This window comes from Cebus imitator, unplaced genomic scaffold (assembly GCF_001604975.1).
Source record: "Cebus imitator isolate Cc_AM_T3 unplaced genomic scaffold, Cebus_imitator-1.0 Scaffold172, whole genome shotgun sequence".
Lineage (NCBI taxonomy): Eukaryota > Metazoa > Chordata > Mammalia > Primates > Cebidae > Cebus > Cebus imitator.
The window spans coordinates 3,053,392-3,079,028 of record NW_016107487.1 but is presented as its reverse complement, the minus strand read 5'-3'; the positions used below and the strand labels follow the sequence as shown (position 1 = coordinate 3,079,028).

Here is a 25,637-nt window from a genome sequence, read left to right as displayed (position 1 = left end):
TAATTAAGAGACGGAGCCAGGGGCCGGTGTGGCACTGAGGACGGTGCCTGTGCAGGACAGTCAAAGCCCGGGCTCCGAGCCATCTGCTGTCTCTCACAATTTGGGAATTGTTCATGGCAGGCCAAGCAGGCTGAGAGGAGCCAGCCTCGGGAAGTGAACACTTCCTGTTGGCAAAGAGGGCCTGGGGGACCTGAATTGGCCTTGGGGATGCAGGACAAGGGTGAGAGATTCTGCTCACAGCCTGTATGCCCTGGCCAGTTGGCCCAAGGCACAGGTGTCCCAGGGCATGGAGGTGGGTGTAGGGAATCTGGGTAACTCAGCCTGAGACTTGGGGACTCCTGTCCCCCAGGCCAGGGGAAATCAGACCCTGTATCCTGGGGAGCCAGGGAGCCCCTACGACTGACAGCTCTGAACAGGAACCAAGGTGAACTTGTGGGGTGGGCCCTCTGGGATCTGGAGGAACCCGGTTAGGCGGGACAGGCATTCGTCAGGGCCTCCCTCGAAGCCAGCCTGCCCTTGTTTTATTTCATAAAATGGTACCGAAGTGGCTGAAATGTCCTGCATGGAAGGTGTGCGACCTTGGGAAACAGAGTCGCTGTACCTGTACCAGGCCACTGCAGGGTGGGCATTACTGCCTAGTGCCCTCTCTCTCACTCTGCCTCCCTGGAGGCTGGGGATGGCCCTGTAGACCTCGTTCATAGGGGTCCCCTGCTTTTTGGGCACCTTGTCTGAGCACTGAGGAGGGGACACAGCTCTTGGCTGGGAGGCAGGAGACTGAGCGTTGCCTTCAAGCCGTCCCCACACTTGTGACCTCAGTCTGCATTCTGCTCTTTCGTGGGTGTCAGTTGTCTTGTCCATTAAATGGGATGATGTTCTTGTTCCAGCCAGCACACTGGATGACTAAATGAAGGAACAGGTGAAAAGCCGCACTGGGAAAAGGAACCATTCAGCTGCAGGACATCCAGGTGCAGTTCCGCGGGGGGCGAATGGGGTTTGGTTGCCCGCATGGGCTGTGTTTCTTTATGGCGCCAGCAGGTGGCAGCATTGCCCTTGCATGTGCCGGCTCCACTCCCAGCCTCTCCCAGTCATGCAGCGTGTAGGGCAGGGGACCATTCTTCGCTCAATTAAATTCCCATCTCCCTGGGCAGAGGCCAGGGATAGGAGGGATCTGAAATACCGTGGATGGGAAGGGCCCGGAAAGAGAATGAAAACCTCATTCCACCCCTCAAAAAAGCACAGATAAGCCAGGAGGGAGGGATGTGGTGTGTGAGCCCAAGGGGGCTGATGATATAAGGGGGCTTCAGCCCCCTCCTTGGGCTGAAGGGGGACCTTGCCCTCACTGCCATAACAGTGTCCCCCACCACCTGGAGGAGGGAACTGGGGATCCAGAAGGCTTGGGTCCTTGTCTTTGGTTGGAAAAGTCAGCAGACATTGCAGTGGGGCACCTCTATTTTTGTGTGCGAAACAGGGTTGAAAACTTAATTCATCCTGTAATTTAATTGTGCAGAAAACAGGTAATTTCCTTATTTATGGGTCTATAATGAATCTAGCCTTTCTTCCAACCTCTGCCTGATGATAAGTGAGAAAAATAATGAAATTTTCAACTTGATTTAAACATCCCGGGGCCGGAGTGATTAGCTGGTCTTGTTAAGTGATTTTGTTCATTTCTCTTGGATAAAATGCTTAGTTCTCAGACTGCTTTCCCTGGCTTCCCCCACTGTGGTGCAGTTGGGATGTTGCAGACAGACAAGGGCAGCTTGTGGGGCATCTGGCAGGAGGCAACAGTTGGGATCCTGGGGTGTTGGTGTCCCCTGGACACAGCAATGTCCCCTCTTCCTCCTGGCCACTGATCATACTAGAAGCTGAGTTTATGAACCTCATGGTCCAGTTCCTCCTGGTCTGGCTAGAACCCCTGTGGTGCCCCCTGCTGACCAGCCCTCCTGCACCTGGTCCCTCCTCCCGACAGGCTCTTCTAGCTGAGCCATGTGGCCCCAGCAGGGCTGCTGGCTCACAGGAATGGAAGTTGACTTTGAAAGTTGAACTCCAGTGGTGCCTCTCCCTTACTGGGGAGCCCTGTTGGGCTGGAGGCAGAGGCCGGATTGGTTTGCAGCTGCCTGGGATGCCACTTCTTCCCAGAGTTCCAGTGTGAGTCGGGGACAAGGGCTTCTCCCTCTCGGGGAGGGGTGAGTGGGCCAGTGCTTGGCTCCACTTGTTTGCTTTCCTTCTAATCCCTTTCATAATTCCCCTAGGCAGGAAGGAGGGGACCGACACTCTTCCTCTTCTTGCTCAGTCATCCATTACATAAACTCCAGGGCCACACCCAAGGAGAGAGATGAGGGAATCCAGGAAACACGCTCTCAAAAGAATAGCCTGCTTTAGAAGACTTTTGATCTGCAGCATAATCCCGTTTTGCGTGTCAAATGCCAAACATTACCACCCTTTTTTCTTCTGTGCATTCTGTCTGTATCAAACATTAATCCTGGTCTCTCTCTAAGCAGAGATGCATGCCTCAGGCCAATGAAGGTGACGATTATGTACCCATCAAGGCAAAAGAGAAAAGCACTGCACTCCAGCCTGGGCAACAGAAATAAAACAAATTTTTTTTTTAGTTTTTTTTTTTTAAGAGACAGGGTCTCCTTCTGTTGCCTAGGCTGGAGTGCCATGGTGCGATCACAGCTCACTGTAACCTTGAACACCTGGACTCAAAGGATCCTCCTATCTCAGCCTCTGAGTAGCTGGGACTACAGGCGTGTGCCACCACACCTGGCTAATTTTTTATTTTTTTATTTTTTATAGATGGGGTCTTGCTGTGCTGCCCAGGCTAGTCTTGAACCCCTGGGCTCAAGCAATCCTCTTGCCTCAGTCTCCCAAAGTGCTGGGATTACAGGCGTGAGCCATTGTGCCTGGCCCCAAAATTTTCAAATATCATCCTTTTAAGCTTCAAATGTTACCAACATTGGATAATGCAACCAAAGGAAGCATAACACATAAAACATGGGGGGTTTATCCACAAGGAGAATTCACTATCTTGCTGATGTTAGACTCTGTCCTCCCAGGGAGGATACACCATGAGTCAGTACATGCCACTCAGTGAAAAAAAAAAAAAAAAAAGAAAAACAAAAGTCACACCCCTGTGAAAAGTTAGCCTGGCCCAGTAGGAACCCCTGCAGAGGTCACGGACTCTCAAACGGAGGCTCTTAGCCTGGGCCAAGCCAAGACCAAGTCATAGGATGAAACAAAGTCTGTGATTGGTGAGTTCTCATCCAGGCTCCTGATTTGTTCTTTCCTATTGGAGGAAATGTGACGTGGGCAATTCAAGCCAATAGGGAGCCTGGGGAAGGGGCTGGTGATGGGTGTCATTCACTGCCTTCCCTCATGTGGTTCCCTCAGGAAGGGGGTCTCACTGGGCAGGGCTGAGGCAGATGGCCACACTTACAGGTACTCACTGGCACATGTGGCTAGATGTGAGGGTGGAGTGAATAACCATACCTACCTCATGTAGCTGTTGCAAGGATGAAATTACTTAATCCTTTTTTTTGTTGAGACGAAGTCTTGCTGTCACCCAGGCTGGAGTGCAGTGGCACAATCTCATCTCACTGCAACTTCTGCCACCCTGATTCAAGCAGTTCTCCTGCCTCAGCTTCCCAAGTAGCTGGGATTATAGATGCCTGCCACCATGCCTGGCTAATTTTTGTGTTTTTAGTAGAGACAGCGTTTTGCCATGTTGGCCAGGCTGGTCTTGAACTCCTGACCTCAAGTGATCTGTCCACCGTGGCCTCCTAAACGTAATCCTGTTTATAGTGTTAGTACAATGCCTATGATATAGTAAATCATGCTTGCTGGAAATAGATGCTCGGTGCCACAAAGAAAAATTAGCAGCAAGACAAAGGATTTTTCAGCAACGCAATTTTTACTTTCTGTACTGTGGGAAGCCATCATGCTACAAGAGTACAATGAACAAAGGAAAATACACAGATTTATCCCTTACACATTTGGGGTCGTTCTTACTGCTGTGTCTGATCTTTATTGGCTGGAGCCAGATCTTAACAATTTAAACTAAAACCCGACGGGCTAAAACTTAAAACTTTTCTAAACAGGTAAAAGCAATGGAGAGTTGGAACATGCCTGTGAGCACATCCAGCACAGATAACTTGGTTAAAGTACAAGGACATAGAGTGTACTACGTGCCTGTAAGCATGGCATATCTAACAGCTGCATAAGATAGGGCTTAGCACAGTTATTAGCACACTTATTCTTTAACAAGAAGGGAAGCTTTAAAAAAGAACTTTTCTACTTCCCACAAGGCTGCATGTGTAGTTGCCATTCACATCCATGTATGTGTATGTTTTCACGTGAATATCTGTAGCACTTACTGCGTGACATAGTAGGCACACAATAAATGCCAGTTGTTCTTATCACTGGACACACAGAAACACAGAGATGCAGACACACAGATGTGTATATCTTCATAAATAAAGATATAAAGACACCCCTCTACCTTTACCAGATATACTTGAATCTACACTTGCAGATGTGGATGTAAACAGTCCCACATCATAATTATAACTAACACCTATTGGAAATTTACTATATCATAGGCATTGTCCTAACACTATAAAAAGGATTATGTAATTTCATCCTTGCAACAACTACATGAGGTAGGTGGTTATTTGCCCCCACATAAAGCTCCATTGAGTCACACAGAGGTCTACTCAAGGTCACAAAGCTAGTAATTGGGAGACTTGGGATTCAAGGCCAGGCAGTCTGGCTTCAGAGCCTGCACACGGAACCAGGGGCGCTTCTGCTCACGGACACCCACAGTCTTCCACACAGGCTCAGTCATGGACCTTTACCCAGGCGTAAAGAAATCTCCCATCTACAAGTAGATGCACTTCCACGGTCACAAAACTGAAGTAGGATCCTTGCACATGCATGCGGAGTCAGAGGCTCTGTCTGAGCCTTGCAGAAACTCCCAGCATTCAGATTAACTGGTCGAATGTGATAGTGATTTTTCTCGGTGAGTGGGCTTCCCTCCGATTCTGCATCTGTCCAGGTGTTGGGTTAATAGCCCCCACTCTTTGGGGAACTTGGGGAGGAAGCCAGTCCTGTCTTTACCTATAGTGGCTTAATCAAGTTTTGGCCTTGTCTGAGGGTTTCAGGACTCCTGGTCTCTTCCCCACCCCCTTGTCCTCTGTGAGTGCTGGATATTGCCTGTGGGTGGATTTTTTTTTTTTTTTTTTTTTTAAAGGTCTTGCTCTGTTGCCCAGGCTGGACTACAGTGGCATGATCACTGCTCACTGCAGCCTGGATCTTCTGGGCTCAAGCCATCCTCCTGCCTCAGCCTCCCGAATAGCTGAAACCACAGATGCGCACCACCACAACTGGCTTAAATTTTTTTTTTTTAAATAGAGATGGGGGTCTCACTCTGTTGCCCAAGCTGGAGTACAGTGGCACAATCTCGGTTCACTACCGCCTCTGCTTCCCGGGTTCAAGCGATTCTCCCTCAGCCTCCTGAGTAGCTGGGATTACAGGCGTGCGCCACCACACCTGGTTAATTTTTGTATTTTTAGTAGAGATGGGGTTTCACCATGTTAGTCAGGCTGGTCTCAAACTCTTGACCTTGTGATCCACCCGCCTTGGCCTCCCAAAGTGTTGGGATTACAGGCGTGAGCCCCCACACTTGACCAAGTTATACTTTTTATATGACTGCAAGTCTGCCCTGTGTTGAAGACAACTGAATTTAGTTATGAACCCCTGAGGGGATTCCCAATAGACTGGGAGTTTCTGCTGCAGTTATTCTGTGGCTGCCGGTGCCTTGTTGCTGTATGTTGCCTATGGGGGAAGAAAACTTGTCTCTTTAACTTACAGATCTTCAGGGCCAGCAAAAGGAACCCTCTCTAAAGAACCACACCTGAGGGGCCTCATTTGCACCCAGACCTGAGTTGGAGGCTGAGGCCCTGGATTTGGAGCCTGAGCCTGAAGGCTTCATGGCCGATACCGTAAGGGTCTTGGAAGGGGAGTGTGTTTCGCACGTGGGAGGTGTGTGACTCGTGGGAGGTGTGTGACTCATGGGAGGCAGAGGGCAGACATTGTGGCAGCTGGTCTTCCAAGATAGCCCCCACAATGAGTCACCCCTAGTATGTCCAACCTTGTATGGTCCCCTTTCTTAAATTCTGTGGAAAGCCAGTGATGTTTGGGTGAGGAATAAAGACATTTATTCGTACATTAGCATAAATTTACTCTCTAGAATTCATTTGTTTGCCTTAACTTCAGTAAAATTAGTAATCATGTTTTTATAATAGCGAACTCATCATTTGTGTTCCAGTGACAGTGCTGACCTAAAGGATGAAAGAGGAAACAAGCTTGTGTCAGAGTTGTTTCAGTCATTTGCGCTGCATAACAAACTGCCCCAAAACTTAGGGGCTGAGAACCACCAACATTTTATTTTTGTGTGTTTCTGTGGCTTGGCTGGGTTTAGCTGAGCTTTTTCTGCTGCGTATGCTTGGGAATTCTCTTGCGGCTATGGTTGCGTGGTGGACGAGGCCGGATCATTAAGAGGCTCAGCTGGAAGGATGGGACATCAGCTCCTTTATCCCTCTGTGTGTAATCTCTGGCCTTCTCTCCCCCGTAGAGTTGCTGGTCGCTCCAAGAGGGTAGCTGGACTTCCTCCATGGCTGGTGCCCAGGACTCCCAGAAGTGAGTAAGTTAAATGGGAGGAAAAGGATGCTGCCAGTACTCCTAAAAGTCCATCCAAAAGTTATGCAACTGCGTCCACTGCATTGCTATTTGTTAGATGAGTCACAGGCCAGCCCAGATTCGCTGTGGGAGCACCACACAAGGCATAAGACCAGCAGGTCTTGTTCACTGGGGCCTTCTTTGGAAGGCCGGGACCACAGTGCTGGAAGTGGTGTATTGTAAGAAGAACCTAAAACCTGTGGTGTACCGAAATGTTGAGATGGAGTGAGGAGACCTAGCGAGGCACTGGCAGAAGAGTTACGTGAGCCCCTCACCTGCAATGACATGGACATAGAAAAGGGCGCCCAATGAGCTAGGGGATCTGGCTAGGGCGATTTCCAGGTGGAGCTTTTGAAAGTGATATTTAATAATTAGCTTCCTCCACCTGACTCTGATAAAACAGGAAGAGGCCAGGTGTGGTGGCTCATGTCTGTAATCCCAGCACTTTGGGAGGCCGAGGTGGGCGGATCACTTGAGGTTGGGAGTTGGAGACCAGCCTGGTCAACATGGTGAAACCTCATCTCTACCAAAAATATAAAAAATTAGCTGGGTATGGTGGTGCACGCCTGTAGTCCCAGCTATTCAGGAGGCTGAGGCAGGAAAATCACTTGAACCCAGGAGGCAGAGGTTGCAGTGAGCTGAGATCGCACCACTGCACTCCAGCCGGGGCGACAGAGCGAGACTCCATCTCAAAAAAATAAAAAAATAAAAAAAACAGGAAGAGATAGAGATGAACCAAAGAAGGAACTATTTAGGTTTTGAGTAGAATTTTGGAAATACAAGGAGCCCAGGACTGTTGTTCCAGCCAGTGAAAGGCTTTCAAAATAAGAAAGGGTCTCAGGGCAAAGATAAAATTTAGGGTGCTACCCGTAAATTGTGGCCTTGGGTAAATGTGAAATCAAGGGTGTGGTTGTAAAACCCTTTATTAAAACCTCAGAAAAATTTAAGGGCATTATTTTTGTAGACCCTTTAAATAGACAGTAGGGCTTCTGAGAATATTGTTTTTCCCCTTGAGACAGGGTGTCACAGTGTTGTCCAGGCTGGCCTCCAACTCCTAGGCACAGAGAGCCCTCTGGAGCATCTGGGACCACAAGCACGCACCACCACGCCCGGCAAAGAATCTTCAGAGTGTGAGAATTTTTACTAGACAACAGGACTTCTAAGAATCCCACAGCAACCTCACAAGTGGCTTAAAGTAGAAAAAAGCCTTTTGGGCGAGAAGTAGGGGTGTGGCTATTGTCTAAAGGAGTAAATTATAATTTGGTATTTAAGAAACACAATTTTTTGAAAGAAGTGTATCAGGTTGGATGGAAAGGGATAGAGACAGTTCAAAATGAAAAGATACCTTCTGTATGAGCAGGAAGCAGGCCAAGAACAGGAAGGTACTTGGCAGCAGACCCTGGTCATTTCTCTTTTTTTTTTTTTTTTTTGAGACAGAGTCTTGCACTATCTCCCAGGTTGGAGTGCAATGGCACTATCTTGGCTCACTGCAACCTCCTACTCCCAGGTTCAAGGGATTCTCCTGCCTCACCCTCCCCAGTAGATGGGATTACATATGTACGCAACCATGCCTGGCTAATTTTTGTATTTTTAGTAGAGATGGGGTTTCACCATGTTGACCAGGCTGGTCTCCAACTCCCGACCTCAAGCTTTCTGCCCACCTCGGCCTCCCAAAGTGCTGGGATTACAGGCATGAGCCACTGTGCCTGATCGCCCTGGTCATTTCTTATGGAAAAGGAAGGATAATTGAGTGTGAAGCCAACAGCTAGGGATAGCCCCTTCCCGAGAGTGGGACCAGGTCTAATGAAGACGCTGGTGACATGTGCTTGGCTTGATTTCAGAACGGCACTGTGCAAGTTTCTTTTCCTTTTTGAATGGGAGTGTCTGTTGCCGTTATCCTGTGCCTGCTGCCTGCCTTGTTGCTGCATGTTGGCTATGGAGGAAGATAACTTGTCTCTTTAGCTCACAGATCCTCAGGGTAAAAGGAACCCTCTCTAAAGACCCATACCTGGGGGGCCTTATTTGCACCTGGACCTGAGTTGGAGGCTGAGGTCCTAGATTTGAAGCCCGAGCCTGAAGGCTTCGTGGCTGATACATGAAGGGTCTTGGAAGGGGAGTGTGTTTCGCACGTGGGAGGTGTGTGACTCACGGGAGGCAGAGGGCAGACATTGTGGCAGCTGGTCTTCCAAGATAGCCCCTCCCATGAGTCACACCCTTAGTATGCCCAAACTTTCCCCTCTCTTAAATCCAGTCTGTCTCTGTGACTTGCTTTTGACCAACAGAAAGCAGTGACTGTGAGGCTTCATGACCTCTGAGGACAGGTCACGGGAAGCCTTTGGCTTCCAGCTGGGTCACTTAGATAGCTCGCTCTGGGGTAGGCCAGCCATCATCTTAGAAAGTCGATTCCTCTGAGACTGTCAAACTTTAAGGAAGCCAAGATACCCACCCCCATGGAAAGGCCACATGGAGAAAGCAGTAGATTCAGCCAGACTCCACTCACTCCATCCATCCCGGCTGAGACCCGAGCTAGGTGAAAAGAAGATGCTGCCATCTTGGATGTGCAGTCAAGTGAGCCAGTGTTGGACTCTAGACCAACAATGTCCAATCTTTTGGCTTCTCTGGGCCACACTGGAAGACGGACTGTCTTGGGCTACACATAAAATACACTAACACTAACAATAGCTAATGAGCTAAAAACAAAAATCACACACACACACAAATCTCATAATGTTTTTAGAAAGTTTGCGGGTCAGGCGTGGTGGCTCATGCCTGTGATCCCAGCATTGTGGGAGGCCGAGGTGGGTAGATCACCTGAGGCTAGGAGTTCAAGACCAACCTGGCCAACATGGTGAAAACCCGTCTCTACTAAAAATACAAAAATTAGCTGGGCATGATTGTGTGCACCTGTAATCCCAGCTATTTGAAGGCTGAGACAGGAGAATCACTTGAATCCAGGAGGCAGGGGTTGCAGTGAGCCGAGATCGTGCCATTGCACTCCAGCCTGGGCAACAAGAGAGAAACTGTCTCAAAAAAAAAAAAAAAAAAGTTTACAAATTTGTGTTGACCTGCATTCAGAGCCATTCAGGATCTCAGGCAGCCCACAAGCTGCAGGTTGGACAAGCTTGCTGTAGACCCTGCTGCCATTTGACTGTGACCACATGAGAGACCTGTCCCCATAAATGACCACTAAGCGCAGGTAACTCACAGAACCATGAGAGCTAAAAGTATTTTATTAAAATAATTGTTTTTAATTAAAAATGGTTTTGTGTGTGTGTGTGTGTGTGTGTGTGTGGAGATAGGGTCTCTCTATATTGCCCAGGCTGGTCTTGAACTCCTGGCCTCAAGTGATCCCCCTACCTTGGCCTCCCAAACTGTTGGGATTACAGGAGTGAGCCACTATGCCTGGCCAATTGATTTGAAAGCACTAAGTTTTGGGGTTTGTGATGCAGCAACATAACCAAAATAGTACAAAAGTGCACCTGTTTTAATAAAAATGTAAATTAAAATAAATTGTAAAAGATCAAAGCTTAAAATTACTTTTCTTGTAAGTTTTAAAAAATTTATTTTTGCTTAAAATCTTCAACATTATCTATTAAAATTAGAAGGCAAATATAATTAATAATATAATGGATCCACTTTATCTAATACATGTAACATTTAAATAAGATGTTTAAGTAAAGCGAACTTTTAAATTTAAGTCTTGAAAATGTCGGGGCCGCGCGAGGTGGCTCATGCCTGTAATCCCAGCACTTTGGGAGGCCCAGGCAGCTTGATCATGAGGTCAGGCATTCAAGACCAGCCTGGCCAAGATGGTGAAACCCCGTCTCTACTAAAAATACAAAAATTAGCCAGGTGTGGTGGCAGGCGTCTGTAATCCCAGGTACTCGGGAGGCTGAGACAGAGAATTGTTTGAACCTGGGAGGCAGAAGCTGCAGTGGGTGGAGGTTGCAGTGAGCTGAGATCGTGCCACTGTGCTCCAGCCTGGGCAACAACACGAGACTCTCTCTCAAAAAAAAAAAAAAAAAAAAAAAAAATAAACAAAAAAAAAAAAAAAAAAAAAAAAAAAGTAACAAAATCTTAGTAAACATTTTTACAAAAATAAATTCATTTACAATTGTAGCATTGTTCCATGTCTGTCTAGTTGCCAATGTAAAGCATTAGTGTCATGCTTCATGCATGTTATATCTTGACCTACATATGTGCAAATGTAGGCGAATCATGAATTATTCATATTGCAAAATGCTCCTCAACTGCCGTGTGCAGCTGTAGCAAACACTGTGCTAATTTGTGAGTACCTCTGCAACCACAAAGAGAAGCAAGAAAGTGCATGCTCGCCACCATTGGATCTGCTACTTCTGTTGTATTCTTGCTATGTGAGAGGAAGGATTTGATCAATGCCTTTTCTCTTACCTTAGTGTGCTCCTGTCCACACTCCACAGCCAGGGTAGTGTCGTCTCCAGTGTGAACAGCAGCATAGCCCACACATTTTCACAGCATTTAGACACAGTCTTTTTTTGATTCAAGGACATAACACAAAAGATGTGAGGCGTTTCCCTGGGGCCTGAATGGTGCTGCTCATGAGAATGGATGTATTGGAGTTAGAGGTCACGCTGTGCTAGTGCTGAGCGCTGGATCCTGAAGGGCAGGGACAGAGATTTCCATGTGTTATTTAATGTGTGTGTGTGTGTGTGTGTGTTTGTGTGTGTGTGGTGTGTGTATGCAGGGGTCTCTCCTGCCTATGTCTAAGGGCAGTACCGCTTCTAGCCAGCCTGTCCAGATCTGGTAGAAGTCTCGTATGTTTCTCTTCCAGAGAACTATGGGATTCTGACCCTTGGAAGACACATTTTCACTCTGACTTAGTTCTTTGGTTTGGAGCCGATTTCATAGTTAGTTATTAGCCTGGTATATTCAATGGGACGTTTTCAGCTGCAAGTGACAGAAGACCAACTCAAACAGGCTTGAGCAAAAAGGGACTATATTGGCTTTCATAACTGAGAAGTCCTAGGGCAGAGATCCAGGGCTCAAACTTGTTTCGGTGGGGGAGGGCAGGAGAGCCTGGGATTGACAGATGGCCCCAGTAGGACTCCTGCAGTGGGGGGTGGGTGGTGTGGTTCCCCACAAGGAGTGGGGGCAGCCAGACAACAGTGTGCCCTCCATGCCTGGTTATCACATTTTCTGAAATGTAGTTCTTGGGTCTCTTGTGCTGGGTGCCTGTGCCAGATTTCTCAAGCAGCTCAGGTGCTAGGCACAAGCTTCCCGAAGCAACTGCAGCTCGGAGCAGATCCTGGTTGCCCCCACTCATGTTTCAAAGCTCTCGACCCCTCTGCACCCCTAGCGTGGGTGTGACGTCTCACCAGCAGAGCCTGGTGAGGGCAGAAGGCTTTCTGGGCATAGAAGACCATTTCCTTGGGTCTATTTAAACTCTTTCCAAGGACCCCCCAAGGACGGCTATCCTGGAAACTTACCACTGCAGTGGTGCAAAATAAAAATGTCTGTACAATAAAAACCAAAGAAACCATCTCTGCCAAGCAAGCAGGAGGGTCATCTTTCTCCCACAGAGCTCTGGTGCCAGGCTCACAATTGTAGAGACCCCCGAGGCCAGCTTCTCATAGACATTTCACTTCACACAGCAGCTCTTCCATGTGGAATCCCTGGAAGCTGGGCACGCAGGACAATTACCCTCTGCAAGGCCCCACAGAGTCCCCTCCTGGGTGCACCTCCTCCCTGCATTCATTTTCCGTGGGCCTTCCTAGCTGAAGATGGCCACTGCTCCTTGCAGCCCAGAGTCTCCCCCTGCACCCCTGTGTTTCCCGATCTACCCTCCCAAGGCTTCTTAGAGTCTGTTGGAAACCAACCCTGGGAGGAAAGAAAGGAGGGGCTGGGAAGGCAGATGGCTGCAGCTCCTGGATGCCTGGCTATCAGCATGAGGCTGGCCTCCACCCAGTGTCCTTGGATTCTAGGGATGTGTACGGGTCACACCTGCGGCCAAGATATACCCGGTGGGCTGGAAGCATTTCTTACGAGGCTCAACCTCCTCTGTCTCTCCCTCTCTCCCTTTCCCTCCGTACCTTCTTCCCCTTCTCTCCCTCCTGTGCTCTCTTTCTCCCCAACCTAAATGAGGTCTGTTAGACAAACCTTGGCACACCAGACTCTGAGCACCATAGTCTATATCATGTTCCTTTTTTTGTTGTTGTTGAGACAGGGTCTTGCTCTGTCACCCAGGCTGGAGTGCAGTGGTGTGATCATAGCTCACTGCAGCCTCGAACTCAGGGACTCAAGCAATCGTCCAGCCTCGATCTCCTAAGTAGCTGGGACCACAGGCACACACCACCACGCCTGGCTAATTTTTTATTTTTTTGTCGTGATGGGGGGAGTGGGTCTCAAACTCCTGGCCTCAAGTGATCCTCCCACCTCGGCCTCCCAAAGTGCTGGAATTATAGGTGTGAGCCACTACACCTGGCCTCCATCATGTTCTCAAGAATGTTTGTTGACATGAAACTACCTGTGATATATTATAGAGGGAGGAGGGCAGCTCACAAGACATTAAGAGACAGGACAAGCTCCACTTTCTACCTAGCTCCTGCCCCTGCTCCCCAAAAACGACAATGCAAATCATCCAACACAGAGTCATCAATTATATGTATGTGTATGTGTGTGTGTGTGTGTGTGTATCTCACACATATAATAGTGTCCCCTTCCTTTCAATTTTGCCCTTTGGGATCTAGGCCCAAGTCCCTGAGTCAAAGCCCTCTGAAGACTCAAGGATGGCAGATCCAGTCCAAGGCAGAAATACATTTCAAAGGCTGGCCTGTCCCTCCTCCCCCTCGCTCACTATGGTGTTTGTCACTTCCTTCCCTGGGAGCATCCGGGGCCCCAGCCTTGGGGAAAGGTGAAGGCAAAATTGTTGGATCAAAGTCCCAGCACATAATAAAGGCATTTCCCAACCCCACCTAAGGACACGATCAAGTGCGTTCGCTCACACAAACAGAGCCATGGGCTGGCCCACCAGAAACCATCTCTTGTTACAAAGCCAGAATCTTTCCATCTGTGTTTAAGCTCCAGCCCATGAAATAATGTCCATAAAAGTAAGATTGGAAGTGAAAATAGCCAACACAATAAATTATGGCTACACTGTGTTCTCTCCTGAGGGACGCCCTGGCCAAAGAGCCTTCACTATTTATATCTGGTACTGTGTTTTGTGTTTCCTCAGAAAGCATTCCATTTGTGGATGGGAAGAAAGGGCCTAGACGGCTGAGGTCGATCCAACAGAGCCGTGGTGCTTGGTTGGCTGTCCATGCCTGGCATCTTCCTTTCTCTTCCAAAGCAGAGTCGTTCAGCAGCAAAGCGTAGCCAAAGGCAGATTGTCTAGGGGAAGACTTGTTGGCCAGTTTCCATCACTACTGCCATCTTCCCCCTTGCAACTCAACCACACCACCACATCCCACCACGATCACAGGCGTGGATTCCAGATACCACCGCCAACATCCTCCTTTAATTCCACCTACCATTGCCCAGGCCTTGAAGAAGCGTTTGGCAGGAAGAGAAACCTGAAAGAGTCATGGGACCACAGACTTGAGGGTTTAGAATCTCAAGGGGGATATAGACCAGATAAACAAATAAGTACAGATAACTTAGAACAAGAAGAAAAGTCATCAGTTAGGCACTGAAAAGTTCTCCCCAAGTTTAAAAGAGGGAGAGATGAGTCCTGCTGGAGAATGTGACTTTTGAATGGAACTTGGAAGGATGGCTTGGATTTGGACCTGCAGAAGAAAAAGGTCTTCTCAGAAGGGATTGACTAAGGGAAAGCATGAAATTCTAACACATGGATGAGGATGGAATTCACGGAATTCCTGCACCCTCAGGTACATGAGGAGCAGTAAGGGAAATCAGGCTGGAGGAGGGGTGGGATGGACTCAGGGAATGTGATGGGTAAAAGAGCCATTCAGTCTAGAGATTTGGGTCTTTTTTGCGGGGAAAGTGGAGAGTCAGCTGACAGTTATTGAGCTGAAAGTGGATGGAGCTGCTTTTGGAGCTAATCATGATAGTGGGAACTTGGGGCCAGGAACATTCCCCTTTCTACACTCTCTTCCCTAAAAATCCCACAAAACTTTTGAGTGTTAGCCACTTGCTTTAAATCCTACCATGTCATACCTTGTCCTTTGGCAGTTGCCTTTGTGACAGAGGAGGGCACGGAGGAGAATGAAACACGCGTAGCCGTTCTCTGTTCCTCAGACCGCAGGGCAAACGAGTGCATCAGAACTTTTCTGAAGGGGGCGCTTTGCTTGGGAGGGGTGTAGTGTGAGGGTGCCAGGGTGCTTGTTGGGTTGGCAGGTACCACAGGGAAAAACGTAGCAAGGACACAATCGTGGGCATGCCCCACTTTTTTTTTTGAGATAGGATCTCGCTCTGTTGCCCAGGCTGGAGTGCAGTGGTGCAAACATGGCTCACCGTAGCCTCCACCCCCGGGGCTCAATCTATCCTCCCACCTCAGCCTCTGAAAGTGCTGGGATTCTAGGAGTGAGCTACTGCACCTGGCCTGCTTTGCTCTTCTTTGAGGGATCAGCTGGATGTGGCTCTGAAGTGTTCAACTCAGAGGAGAGAACTCCAGGACTCAGGGCAAAGGCATCTTCAGGAGGTGGTAGGAGGAAGCCCAGGCTCCCTGTGTCTGAATGGTTGGACAGGGCCGGCCACCTTTCATGGCCTTTGTCCTATGATTCTGATGGGAACCCCTGGAGCTGCATCAAAGAGGCATTTCCCATCTTTGCAAATTCCTTTCTTGGCTTTATTTGACAGCCCAGCCCCCAGTGCAGTGCCATTTCCTCCTCTTTCTCTCTGGGCTGGGTAAATGTGACTTCTCTGTAGTGGGAGGAAAACGGACCAGTTGTCCCTTGGGGCTTGGCATCAGCCCTCTTTCTCTGGCAGATGTTTAGGATTTAGAACTTGGATCTCTCCCTCCACCCCACCGAGCACAGAGCGTGAGTCCAAGGAGTTGGGAACTCTGGGAGAAAAGGGGCTTGTGACCCTGCCCCGCCTGCCTGCCTGCCTTGTTATTCTCTGAGGACAGGCGGGAAGGGCCCTTCCAGTCCGCGCCGGCAGCTAGGCCAGCGTTTGTGGTAGGCGGTGTTTATGTGAATGCACAAATGTTTATGTGAGATTGCCAACCAGTTATTTATGAGTCTCTCAGCCCTTCCCCAATAAAAGCTGTTTCCTCAATGTTCTGACAGGCCCTGCATCTGTAACTAATGTGTCACTTGCTCAGCTAATGCAGTTCACTTGTGTTTATTTTTGCACAAAAGCAATTTATCCAGTGCACTGAAAAAAAAAAAAAAACCCGGCCCTGTCAGGGGCCTTCTCTTTGGGGCAGAGTGTTTTTCCTCAAAAGAAGCTTCAAACAGCTCATGGCGCAGCTTTTGGGATGTGTGCCTGCCTGTGCTTCTGGCCCCACGTGGGTCCCTTTGTCCTCAGTGTGAGAGCATGTATTGAGGGGGTGTCTGGCAGCCTATCTGCTGTTGTCTCTGCGTACGTGGATGTGTGTCTTTGCCTGTCCATCAGTCTGTCCTGGACTGTGTGGCTTGGAGCATTTGCCTCTGAATGCATGAATCTGCAGGGATGTGTGTGGCTCATTTTTTAAAAGGGTGTTGAGAACAGGGCTAGATCTAACTTTGCACTCCCTCTGGTTGAGATAAATCAAAGTGGGGAGAGGGAGTTGCTGTCTGGAGCTGGGATGGAGGGAGGAGGAGGGCAGGTGTAAAGGTGAAAAGGGAGGATGCTTGGCTTCAGGGCCAAAGGAGCATCAGCTCTGGTGGCCAAGGACGAGGACTATAAAACTGGAGGCAGATTGTCTACACCCCGGCCCTCGCTGCCTGGTGAATTTTCTCCTTCTCCTGCTCTTTTCCTTTTCCAGTACTGGTGGTACATCTTTGTTGCGCACAGGATGGCCTGTGGCTTGTTTGGGGCACTGAGAAAGGAGGCGGCCTGAGAGGTCATCTCCTGCTGCACACCTGGGTTTCAGGGGAAAGGAACTGACAAGTGGGGCGAGGCGGGGTGGGGGGGGATGGCGGCAATGTGGGGGGGATCAGGAGTCAGGCTGTGTGCCTAGGATCAGCCAGAAGGAAGAGAAGCCACCCACTTAGGCTGGGGAAGGGCCTCCACCTCATCCCATGGATTGTCACTGTCATCCTGGTCAGTCACGACCCAATCTGGGCTGGGCAGGAGGGTCAGAGGCTCCACGCAGACCCCTCCCACTGTGGGAACAACAGCTCCCCCGTGCCTGAGTCCAGCTGGTGTGGACACGCCGGCCATGATGGCAGATGTCTTTCTTGTCACACCTAAATGGCCCAGTAGGAGTAATGGCATCTTAGGAAGTGGTTCGCAGCCACATGCCTGGGGGAACTTGGCACGTATTCACTGACACCAGCGTCATCTCACAAAGCTCAGACCAAATCATGGCTGCCTTGTCCCAGTTTGCAGGAAAATATTCAGCTTTCCCAATCTTGAGTTTTTCTCCAGTAAGATTTCATTAAATCTTTGGTGCCTGCCAAATGATAAGTATGTGGATGTTTGTGTACACATACAGAAATGGACAATTGTGCTTCATCTGAAAGGTTTTTTTCATGAACCTGGGCTGTTGCAACAGTGATTCTGTTGGACATCCAAAGCCCAGCTATGCAGCTGAGAGGCTGAGGGGAGCGGTCCCTCTGGCTCATGGTTCCTCTGGCCAGGTGACATTCATGGTTAGCCTCCTGTCTCCCTGTGACTGAGTGAATTGGACTCAGGGGCCTGTTGATTTTCTGGCTTGGGTGTGTGTAGATGGGGCAGAGGAAGCTGAAGGATGTCAGTCAGTTCTGTGCTTTGGTTTCCAGATAAGGAAATTAACAAACTGCACAGTGGCAGGAGGCCTCTGAAAAGTCAGGATTTGTCTTCCTGATCTAACTATCAACTTGGAATGCCCCGACCATAAGACAGGCCTCCCTGCCCCTTTCTTCAGGGCCTGGGGTATGTGTTTCCTCGGCCCCTACCTCCAGAGCCCCTCCCTTCCTTCTCTTCCAGTTTCTTCCTTCTTTCCTGGCACCCTGGGACTTTAAACTCTTCCTTGCAATTGAAGTTGTCCCCAGGCTGGTGGCCTTCCCTGTGGTGAGTGGGCCTCGCAGCCACTTCTGTCTTGGAAATCTCTGGGGCAGGCTCAGGCCCCTGGTGGGGGTTGGAAGGCCCAGATGTTTGGAAAGCTCAGTGTCTGTGGGTGGGGGAAGAAAGACCGAGGGGGGTGGCCATGTGCTTCGAGAAGCAGCGTACTTTAGAATCTAAAGAGAAAGCTGAGCCCTCACACTGCGAGGGTTGAATCCCATCCACAGCCCTCACCAGGCTCAGCTGTCAACTCCACATCTTCACCAGCGTGGCTCTCTCTTGGGTAATTCTGCTGACCCGCCTCTCCTGCCCACCTGACAGAAAGTCCCAGCATACAGCTGTCTGCTCCTCCTGCTGTAGCCTTGGTTTTTGGCCATGCTCAAGCCCTCTTTCCTGATTCTTGGGCCTCACCTCCCACCTAGTCTACCATAGACTGGGAAAGGGGGGTCCTGCTGAACACACAGAGCATGGAACCTATTTCCCACTAGCAAAACTGTTCCTCAGGTTCCAGAATGAGGCTTGGGCCAGGCACGGTGGCTCATGCCTATACTCCCAGCACCTTGGGAGACTGTGGCAGGAGGATAGGTTGAGCCTAGGAGTTTAAGATCAGCCCAGGCAAGAGGGCAAGACCCTGTCTCTACAAAAGCAAAATTTAGCTGGGCATGGTGGTGTGAGCCTATAGTCTCAGCTATTTGGGAGGCTGAGGCAGGAGGATCATTGGAGCCCAGGTGTTGGAAGATGCAGCGAGCTATGATCACACCACTGTACTCCAGCCTGGGGGACAGAGTGAGACTCTGTCCCTAAATAAATAAATAAAATGAGGACCTACAAACTTCAATGCCCGCAGGGACCAAGGTGACAGTGTAATAAAGGAGGCAGGACTGAGGAAAGACGGCAAATGGTGCCGAGTCCTGGGGCGGGGGGCCCTGGGGAGGGTCTGCCTTCATGGCTGGAAGGGAGGTGCAGTGGAAGAATGCTGGCTGCTGAAGCCAGTTTGTCTATTTCCAAATAGGGATTTTTATGTGAATTCTCCTAATGTTACATGTTGGCAGCAATTCCAATTTCAAGCATGGTGTGGGCCAAGCAAAACATGTCTGTTGCTTAGCTGTGATTGGCTTGTCCCTCTGCTGCTGGGAGCGGTGGTACAGCTGTCATGCTTTCCTTTTTTTTTTTTTTGAGACAGCTTCCTGCTCTGTCACCCAGCTTGGAGTACAGTGATGCGATTATAGGCTCAACCTCCCGGGCTCAAGCGATCCTCCCACCTCAGCCTCCTGAGTAGCTGGGACAAGAAGCACACACCACCACACCTGGCTAATTATTTTATTTTTTGTATCGACAGAGTTTCACCATGTTGTGCAGGCTGGTCTCCAACTCCTGGGCTCAAGTGATCCTCTCGGCTTGGCCTCGCAAGCGTTGGGATTATAGGTGTGAGCTACCACTTCTGGCCAAGCTGTTATTATTCTTGATGTCTGGAGATGTGCATTCTGACTTCTGGCTTTCCTGTATCAGTTGCTGTGAAGACTCATACCCTAGGGTGAAACGTTGAAAAATGTTTTCATTTCCTGTGAATCAGATGTCTAGCCTCCACTGTCCTGCTTTTTCTCCAGGGAGAGACACAGACCCCAGTGTTTTCACTGGGCATGGCCTGTCGAGGCCCTTGTGAGCCTGGCCTCTGGGGATAGAGGCAGGGAAGGGAGGCCGTGGGCATCCCGGTCTGGGTGCCTTGTCTCAGACGGGTGACGGGATTGAACGTGTGGATGAGGGAAAGGGAGTGTCAAGGGTGGCTTCAGGGGCTCTGGTATGAACAAATGGAGGGCTGGGGTGCCGCTTCCGGTAACAGGGATACTTGAAAGCCGTTGGGTTTGGCAGGGGGTGATCCTGAAGTCTCCAGTTTTGCCTCATTGTCCCAGGTTGGGTGGCGGGGGAGTGCAGACTTTGGCCTGAGATTCGGCATTGTGACTGTGGCTTCAGCTTCTCTCCAAGGTCTAGCTTCCAGGTGGCGGGGGGTGCAGGGCCTACTCCCCCAGCGGTGCCCCAGAAGGTGTTCTAAGGCTCGGTCTGGCTCTGCAAGGCCTGCCAGGCAGTGATCACCAGGCCCAGGTGGGACAGTCACATACGTCCCAGGGTCACTGGGGCTCCTGGCAAAGCCAGTGGGATGGAAGGAGCTCAGAGTTCCAGCTCTGACCCTGATTAATATGCAACCAAAACAAAAATCCAAAAACAACTGAAAAAAGACAAAAGCAAAATAATTAAAAACAAAAATCAATCAAAAGCAGATACACCAAAACAGTGATCTAATGAACACCCGTGGAACCACAAACCAGTTTCAGAAACAAAACTAACAAATCCAGGCGGAACCCCAGGTGCACCCCCCAGCACACCTTCCGCTGTGCACCCTGCACCCCAAACAAGTAACTGCTATCCTATATTTGATAACTCTTATGAATTTCTTTAATTTTTTTGAATCACATATGCAGGTTTTCTTGAAGTATTTACAGGGCTGTTTTCTATGCTTTGAAACTGTAAATAGTGGCATTCTAGTATGTATTCTTCTGCAGTTAGCTTTTTTTCTTTCAACATGTTGGCGAGATCCATGTGTGTTGGCGTGTGTGAGTCTGGCTCACTTACTTTCAACGTTGCATAGAATTCTACCACATGCACATATCCTTTCTCCAAGGAGAGCTCCACGTGGCCCACCCGAGTGTGGCTCAGGTCCCTGGGCGCATTCCCTTCTGCGGGGACAGCTCCAGTTGTGTGGATGAGCCCTGAGCCGCCTCCCCCATCCCCTTTGGGATACCAGGGCCCTTCCAGCTCTCCCAGGACCATTGCTTCACTGAGGAGGAATTCAAGTGGACTGCAGGCAACCTTGTGTTTCCCATAAATCAACGTTGAAAGTGAAACCCTAGCACAAGGGACTGCAATTACAACCAGCTGACTGAGGACAGGCCGGCTAATTTGAACCTGGCCTGGGTGGAAGGCTTTGTGAGCTGGGAATGGACACAGGCCTCTAAGGAAGAGGCACTGCCCAGCCCATCTCTAGCACAAAGCAGGAACACTCTGCCCAGCTCCAGCCACCAGCCCAGCCCCTGCACTGATCCGGGTGCGAGGGGCCCCGTTTCTCTCTGCTCTGAGCCCCTTGCTTACCCAGTGGCCTCCAGGGTGAGTTTTGCCACCTGGATATAAGATGGCTGTTGTAGCAGCTTTGAGAAGGGAAGAGTGAGGGTCTGGGACTTGCTGGGGCTTTGGTGTTGGGTGGGTGGTGCAGCACTGCCCAGGAGGGACCTGGGTCAGGGGTGTTGGGGGACTGTGGCCTGGGGGCGCTGAACCCTGCCCTAGTGCTCGCCTGAACTGAAGAGGTGACACTGTGTGTACGGGGCAAGAACTGTTGGTCTGTGTTTTCAAGGCCATTTAATAGTCCCCATTGCACAGAGGGTTTTTTCTGGTTTTGTTTTGTTTTTATGGCGCCTCACTCTGTCATCCAGGCTGGAGTGCAGTGATGTGATCGTGGCTCACTGCAACTTCCACCTCCTGAGTTTAAGTGATTCTCCCGCCTTAGTCTCCTGAGTAGATGGGACTACAGGCTCACGCCACCACACCCGGCTAGTTTTTTTGTATTTTTAGTGGAGGCGGGGTTTTGCCATGTTGGCCAGGCTGATCTCGAACTCCTGATCTCAGTGATCCACCTGCCTCAGCTTCCCACAGTGCTGGGATTACAGGGGTGAGGGCTATGTAGATTTTTATTTTGAAGGAGGCAAAGGGGATGGGGGACATGAACCAGTACAGTAGCTGGTTGGGGAAGGGGTGTGTTAGCCAGCTCAGTCTGCCAGAGCAGACACCGAAGACTGAAAGGCTTACGCAACACACGTTCATTTTCTCACAGTCCTGGAGGCTGGATGTCCAAGATCAAGGTGCCAACAGGGTCGTTTCCTAAGAGGCATCTTTACTCGGCTTGCGGACGGCCACCCTCTCACTGCCTCTTCACAGCTTGTCCCTCCATGCAGGCATGCCCCTGTTGTCTCTCTGTGTGTCCCGAGCTGTTTTCCTTACAAAGACACCAAGGAGACTGGATTAGTGTCCACCCTAACAAGCCCATTTTTTTTTTTTTTTTTTTTGAGTTGGCCTCATTCTGTTGCCCAGGCTGGAGTACAATGGTACAAGCATGGCTCACTGCAACCTTGAACTCCTGGGCTCAAGTGATCCATTCACCCAGCCTCCGAGTAGCTGGGACCACAGGTGTGTGTCACCACACCTGGTTATTTATTTACTTATTTTTGTAGAGACAAGGGTCTTGCTATATTGCCCAGGCAGGTCTTGAATTCCTGGGCTCAAGTGATCCTCCTACTTTGGCCTCCCAGGGTGCTGGAATTACAGGTGTGAGTCACCTCACCCAGCCCCTAACAACCCTGTTGTAACTTAACACCTTTTTAATGGCCCTCTTTCCAAATACAGCTTCATTCTGATGTGCTGGGGATTCAGACTTCAACCATATGGCTCTTAGGGGGACGATCATGGACGCTTTATTATTTGGAAATCTTCATATTTTTATATAATTTCATTGACTCCAAAGGTAAGCAATTTCTGTGTTTCTTATGTCATATTTTCTGCAGATGGCAGTAAAGTACTTATTCTAACATGGTCAGTATATTACAATAACTTCCTGACCAATGGAAATAAAATACCTTAGAAGGGCAGCATCTTTTTCTGCGCCAAATTATTGGACTGGCAGTGGCCAGGCCCTGTGACTGTCCAGGACTTGGGCTGGCCTGGAGTAGGCCATGTGATGCATTTTGCCACGCTCACTGAATCTGAGCAGGATCATGTGACTTAGTTTCATGGACCAAGTCTCAGGAAGGTGACTGCAATAACCTCGTAGACTGGGCTGGAACACGGGACTGTGGCTTCTCTTGTTTCCTCAGACATTGCTAGAATCTACTCTCAAAGCCTGCCCGGTCTCTGGAGGAAATATGGGCGTGATCTTAAACCATCTCTGTTCCCACCATCCAGGAACTGGGAGCTCTGTGGACCTTTAGAGATGGCGTGACTGCGTGAGACTCCCCTATGAGGGCTCATCTATGTCTGCTGGGAAGCGCTGTCTCACTGCCTATCTCATTGCCTTGTGCACGGGACCACCTGGTCCCTGAGATCTGCAAACTCATGGGCCAGCTAGTGAGAGGGAGGTTAGGAGAAGTGGAGGCAGAGGGAGAGGGATCCGCAGAGCAAGCAGAGGTGTAGGGGGTGCCATTGGAGCTGAGCGTTGAGCACATTTTTTGAGGAGACACTTTGAAGCCCACCCACATTGCCATCCACCCAGCAGACGTGGCAGCTGTGGCCTGTTCCAGAAGCCCAGGGTGTGTGGCAGCTCGGCCTGGCCTTGCACCCTCCCTCCTCCCTCCTCCCTCCTCCAACTCAGGTCGGCTGTTTCTCTCACTACACGCAGCCATGGGCTGGGGGCTGTGTGACGGGAAATCTTTTTTTTTTTTTTCTGGTCTTTGGTAAAAAGTACTCTGTCTCTTGGGCTGAGGTTATTTGAAGGTGAACTGTGAAAAATGATCTGCCATGCCTCAAATCACAGCTCTGCTCCCTTCCCAAACCGCTCTGGGGAGAGGAAGGGTGGGCTTTTTGCCAGAGACTCAGCCCTGTCACTGTCTGTGGCTGGGCCACCCAGCCCACCTCGGGTCAGTCAGTGGCAGCATCGGGGAGTGCGTGTGCATGTATGTGTTTGCAAGCGTGTGCTTGTGTATATATGTATGTATATATGTGTGTATACACATGCTTTGCATGTGTATCTGTAGTTATACTTGTGTGCTTGTCTTTGTGTGTTTACATGTGTATCTTGTGTGTACACACACATTTATGTCTGGGTACACGCTTACATTTGTGCATGTGTGTTTCCATGTGTTCATGTGTCTGTGTGTGTGTGTTGTGCCTGTACACGTGGGTGTGGGCACGGGAGGTGGATGACGGAATGAACACCAGGCACGAAGGGGCGCAGGGCAGAGTCTCAGGCCTTGACCCGGGTTTCCAAATGGCCACAGATGTGACCCTTCACCTTTCCCTGCGGCTGCTGAGGTCATTGCGCAGAGAACTTTCCTTTGGAACCAAGTGGGCCTTGCTGCCTGGGGAGGGAGAAAAGCAAAGCGGATGGTCCTCACCCTGCGGAGCCTGGAGCCAGTGGGCCCTTGTTTAATTCCGAAGGAATGTGCGCGATCCGCCCCGCGGAGCAGGCCCCGGCCTGACTGGGAGCTCAGCACCCGCTGCAGCTGCCTCTGCACCCCGCGGAGTGGGGGTGGGAGCTGGGCCAGCTGGGGACACACAGCCTCCAGGGAGAGACAGTCACACGAACTGTGTGGCTGGAGCAGGCTAGGGGCGAGGGAGGCCCACGGCACCTTCCTCCAGGAAGAGGAGATAGCCCAGGGAGCCGACTGGAGCCACAGAGAGCAGAATCCCCAGCAGGAGATGGGGTGTCACAGGAGGAAAAGGGCAGAGTACAGCGTGGAGGCAGCGAGGAGCGTTTCCGGGGCTGTGTCATCAGGGAAGGCCTCTTAGAAGTGGTGGAGGTTTAGCTGGGCCTTGCAGGGCAGGAGGAGCTGGAGGAAAAGAGGACGGTAGGGAGAAGGAAGAGAAGAGCTCAGGAAAGTTTCGCTAAAGAGGCAGAGCTGGAAAAGAGCAAAGCTTCTATGGAATGACGTTGTGGACGCGGGTCCAGGGAGAGCTTGGGAAGGAAAAAAGAGGCGGCTACCGCAGGAGAGTCAGCTCCGGTTCATCCTGAGGGCGTTTGTGCCAGCCAGAGCTCATCCTTAGGCAAGAGGTCTCTTGAAGATTCTCGAAGGGGAGTTGCCTGATGAGGCAGGCGTTTTAGGACGAGAGGCTGGCCACATGATGGGGAGATCATGGCAGGAGGGAGGGAGGCCATGGGTGTGGAAGAGACTGGAGGTGGCGGTGCTGGGGAGAGAGGCTTCCAGCCGGGAGATGGCTGAGGCCTGGGGGTCAAGCAGCCAGGACTGAATCCCTTTCACATTTGGGACGTTCTTGAGGCCTCCTTTCTGTGTTTGGAGTCCCCTGACCTAAGAACACTGCGTCAGCCTAGGACAGCTCCCTGCCCACAGGCCAACTGGCCTAGATGGACCCTGGGGACAGAGGCCAAGCCCTACGCCAGCCTGGGTCCCAGCCCCCAATCACACCCTGCCCAGAGTGACCCCGGCCTCTCCGGCGGGCCTCAGGGTATCTTATCCCCTGGCACAAAAAGTGACATCTGTCCTGGTGTGGGGATCATCCTGGTGGGCAGAGGCAGAAACCCACTGAGTAGGAACTTAGCCAGTCCAGGCGAGCGAGTGAATGCCAGCATGGCCCAGCTGGGTGTGAACACAAGTATGAGTTCTGCCCGGTTTGTGCAAAAGAGTGGGGGCCCTGTTCAGCCTGGGTGTGTGAGTGCAGTGTGTGTGCACACAGCCTGGCCTGGGTGAGCCCAGAGCGTGGCACAGAGTGGGGCCTGTGGTTGTTGAGTGAAGAAATGTGAACACAGACACACCTCGGGGCCCCTCAGATTGGCGGCCCAGGAGGGGCTGCCTGGGCTTCCTCAGTGGGTGACACGGGGTAGGCCTGTGGCAAAGCCCTCCGGCCTGGCACACGCTGGCCCTGTGTGAGAGGTCTCGTGACAGGGAAGTGAAGGAAAGGAGTGAATTGTAGGCCGTGAATGTGGGGCAGGCACGCTGTCTGCCCACTGAACCAGTGCAGTAGGAAATGGTGCTCAGAGGCAGACACATGAAAGAAAAGTGCGT

General features: G+C 50.4%; 1 long non-coding RNA gene across 3 annotated transcripts in view; it reads left to right on the top strand.

The window, feature by feature from the left end:
- Nucleotides 1-23,589, top strand: part of LOC119473644 — a 24,402-nt gene extending 813 nt beyond the window's left edge. For 2 of the 3 annotated variants that reach the window (XR_005202848.1, XR_005202846.1), the window contains exons 2-4: nt 5,869-5,999; nt 6,632-6,696; nt 22,864-23,589. This is a non-coding gene — a long non-coding RNA (uncharacterized LOC119473644). Of the gene's footprint in view, nt 1-5,868; nt 6,000-6,631; nt 6,697-13,460; nt 15,142-22,863 lie in introns of those variants that run through there. The other variant, XR_005202847.1, reaches the window with a different exon arrangement.
- Nucleotides 23,590-25,637: the final 2,048 nt, after the last annotated feature.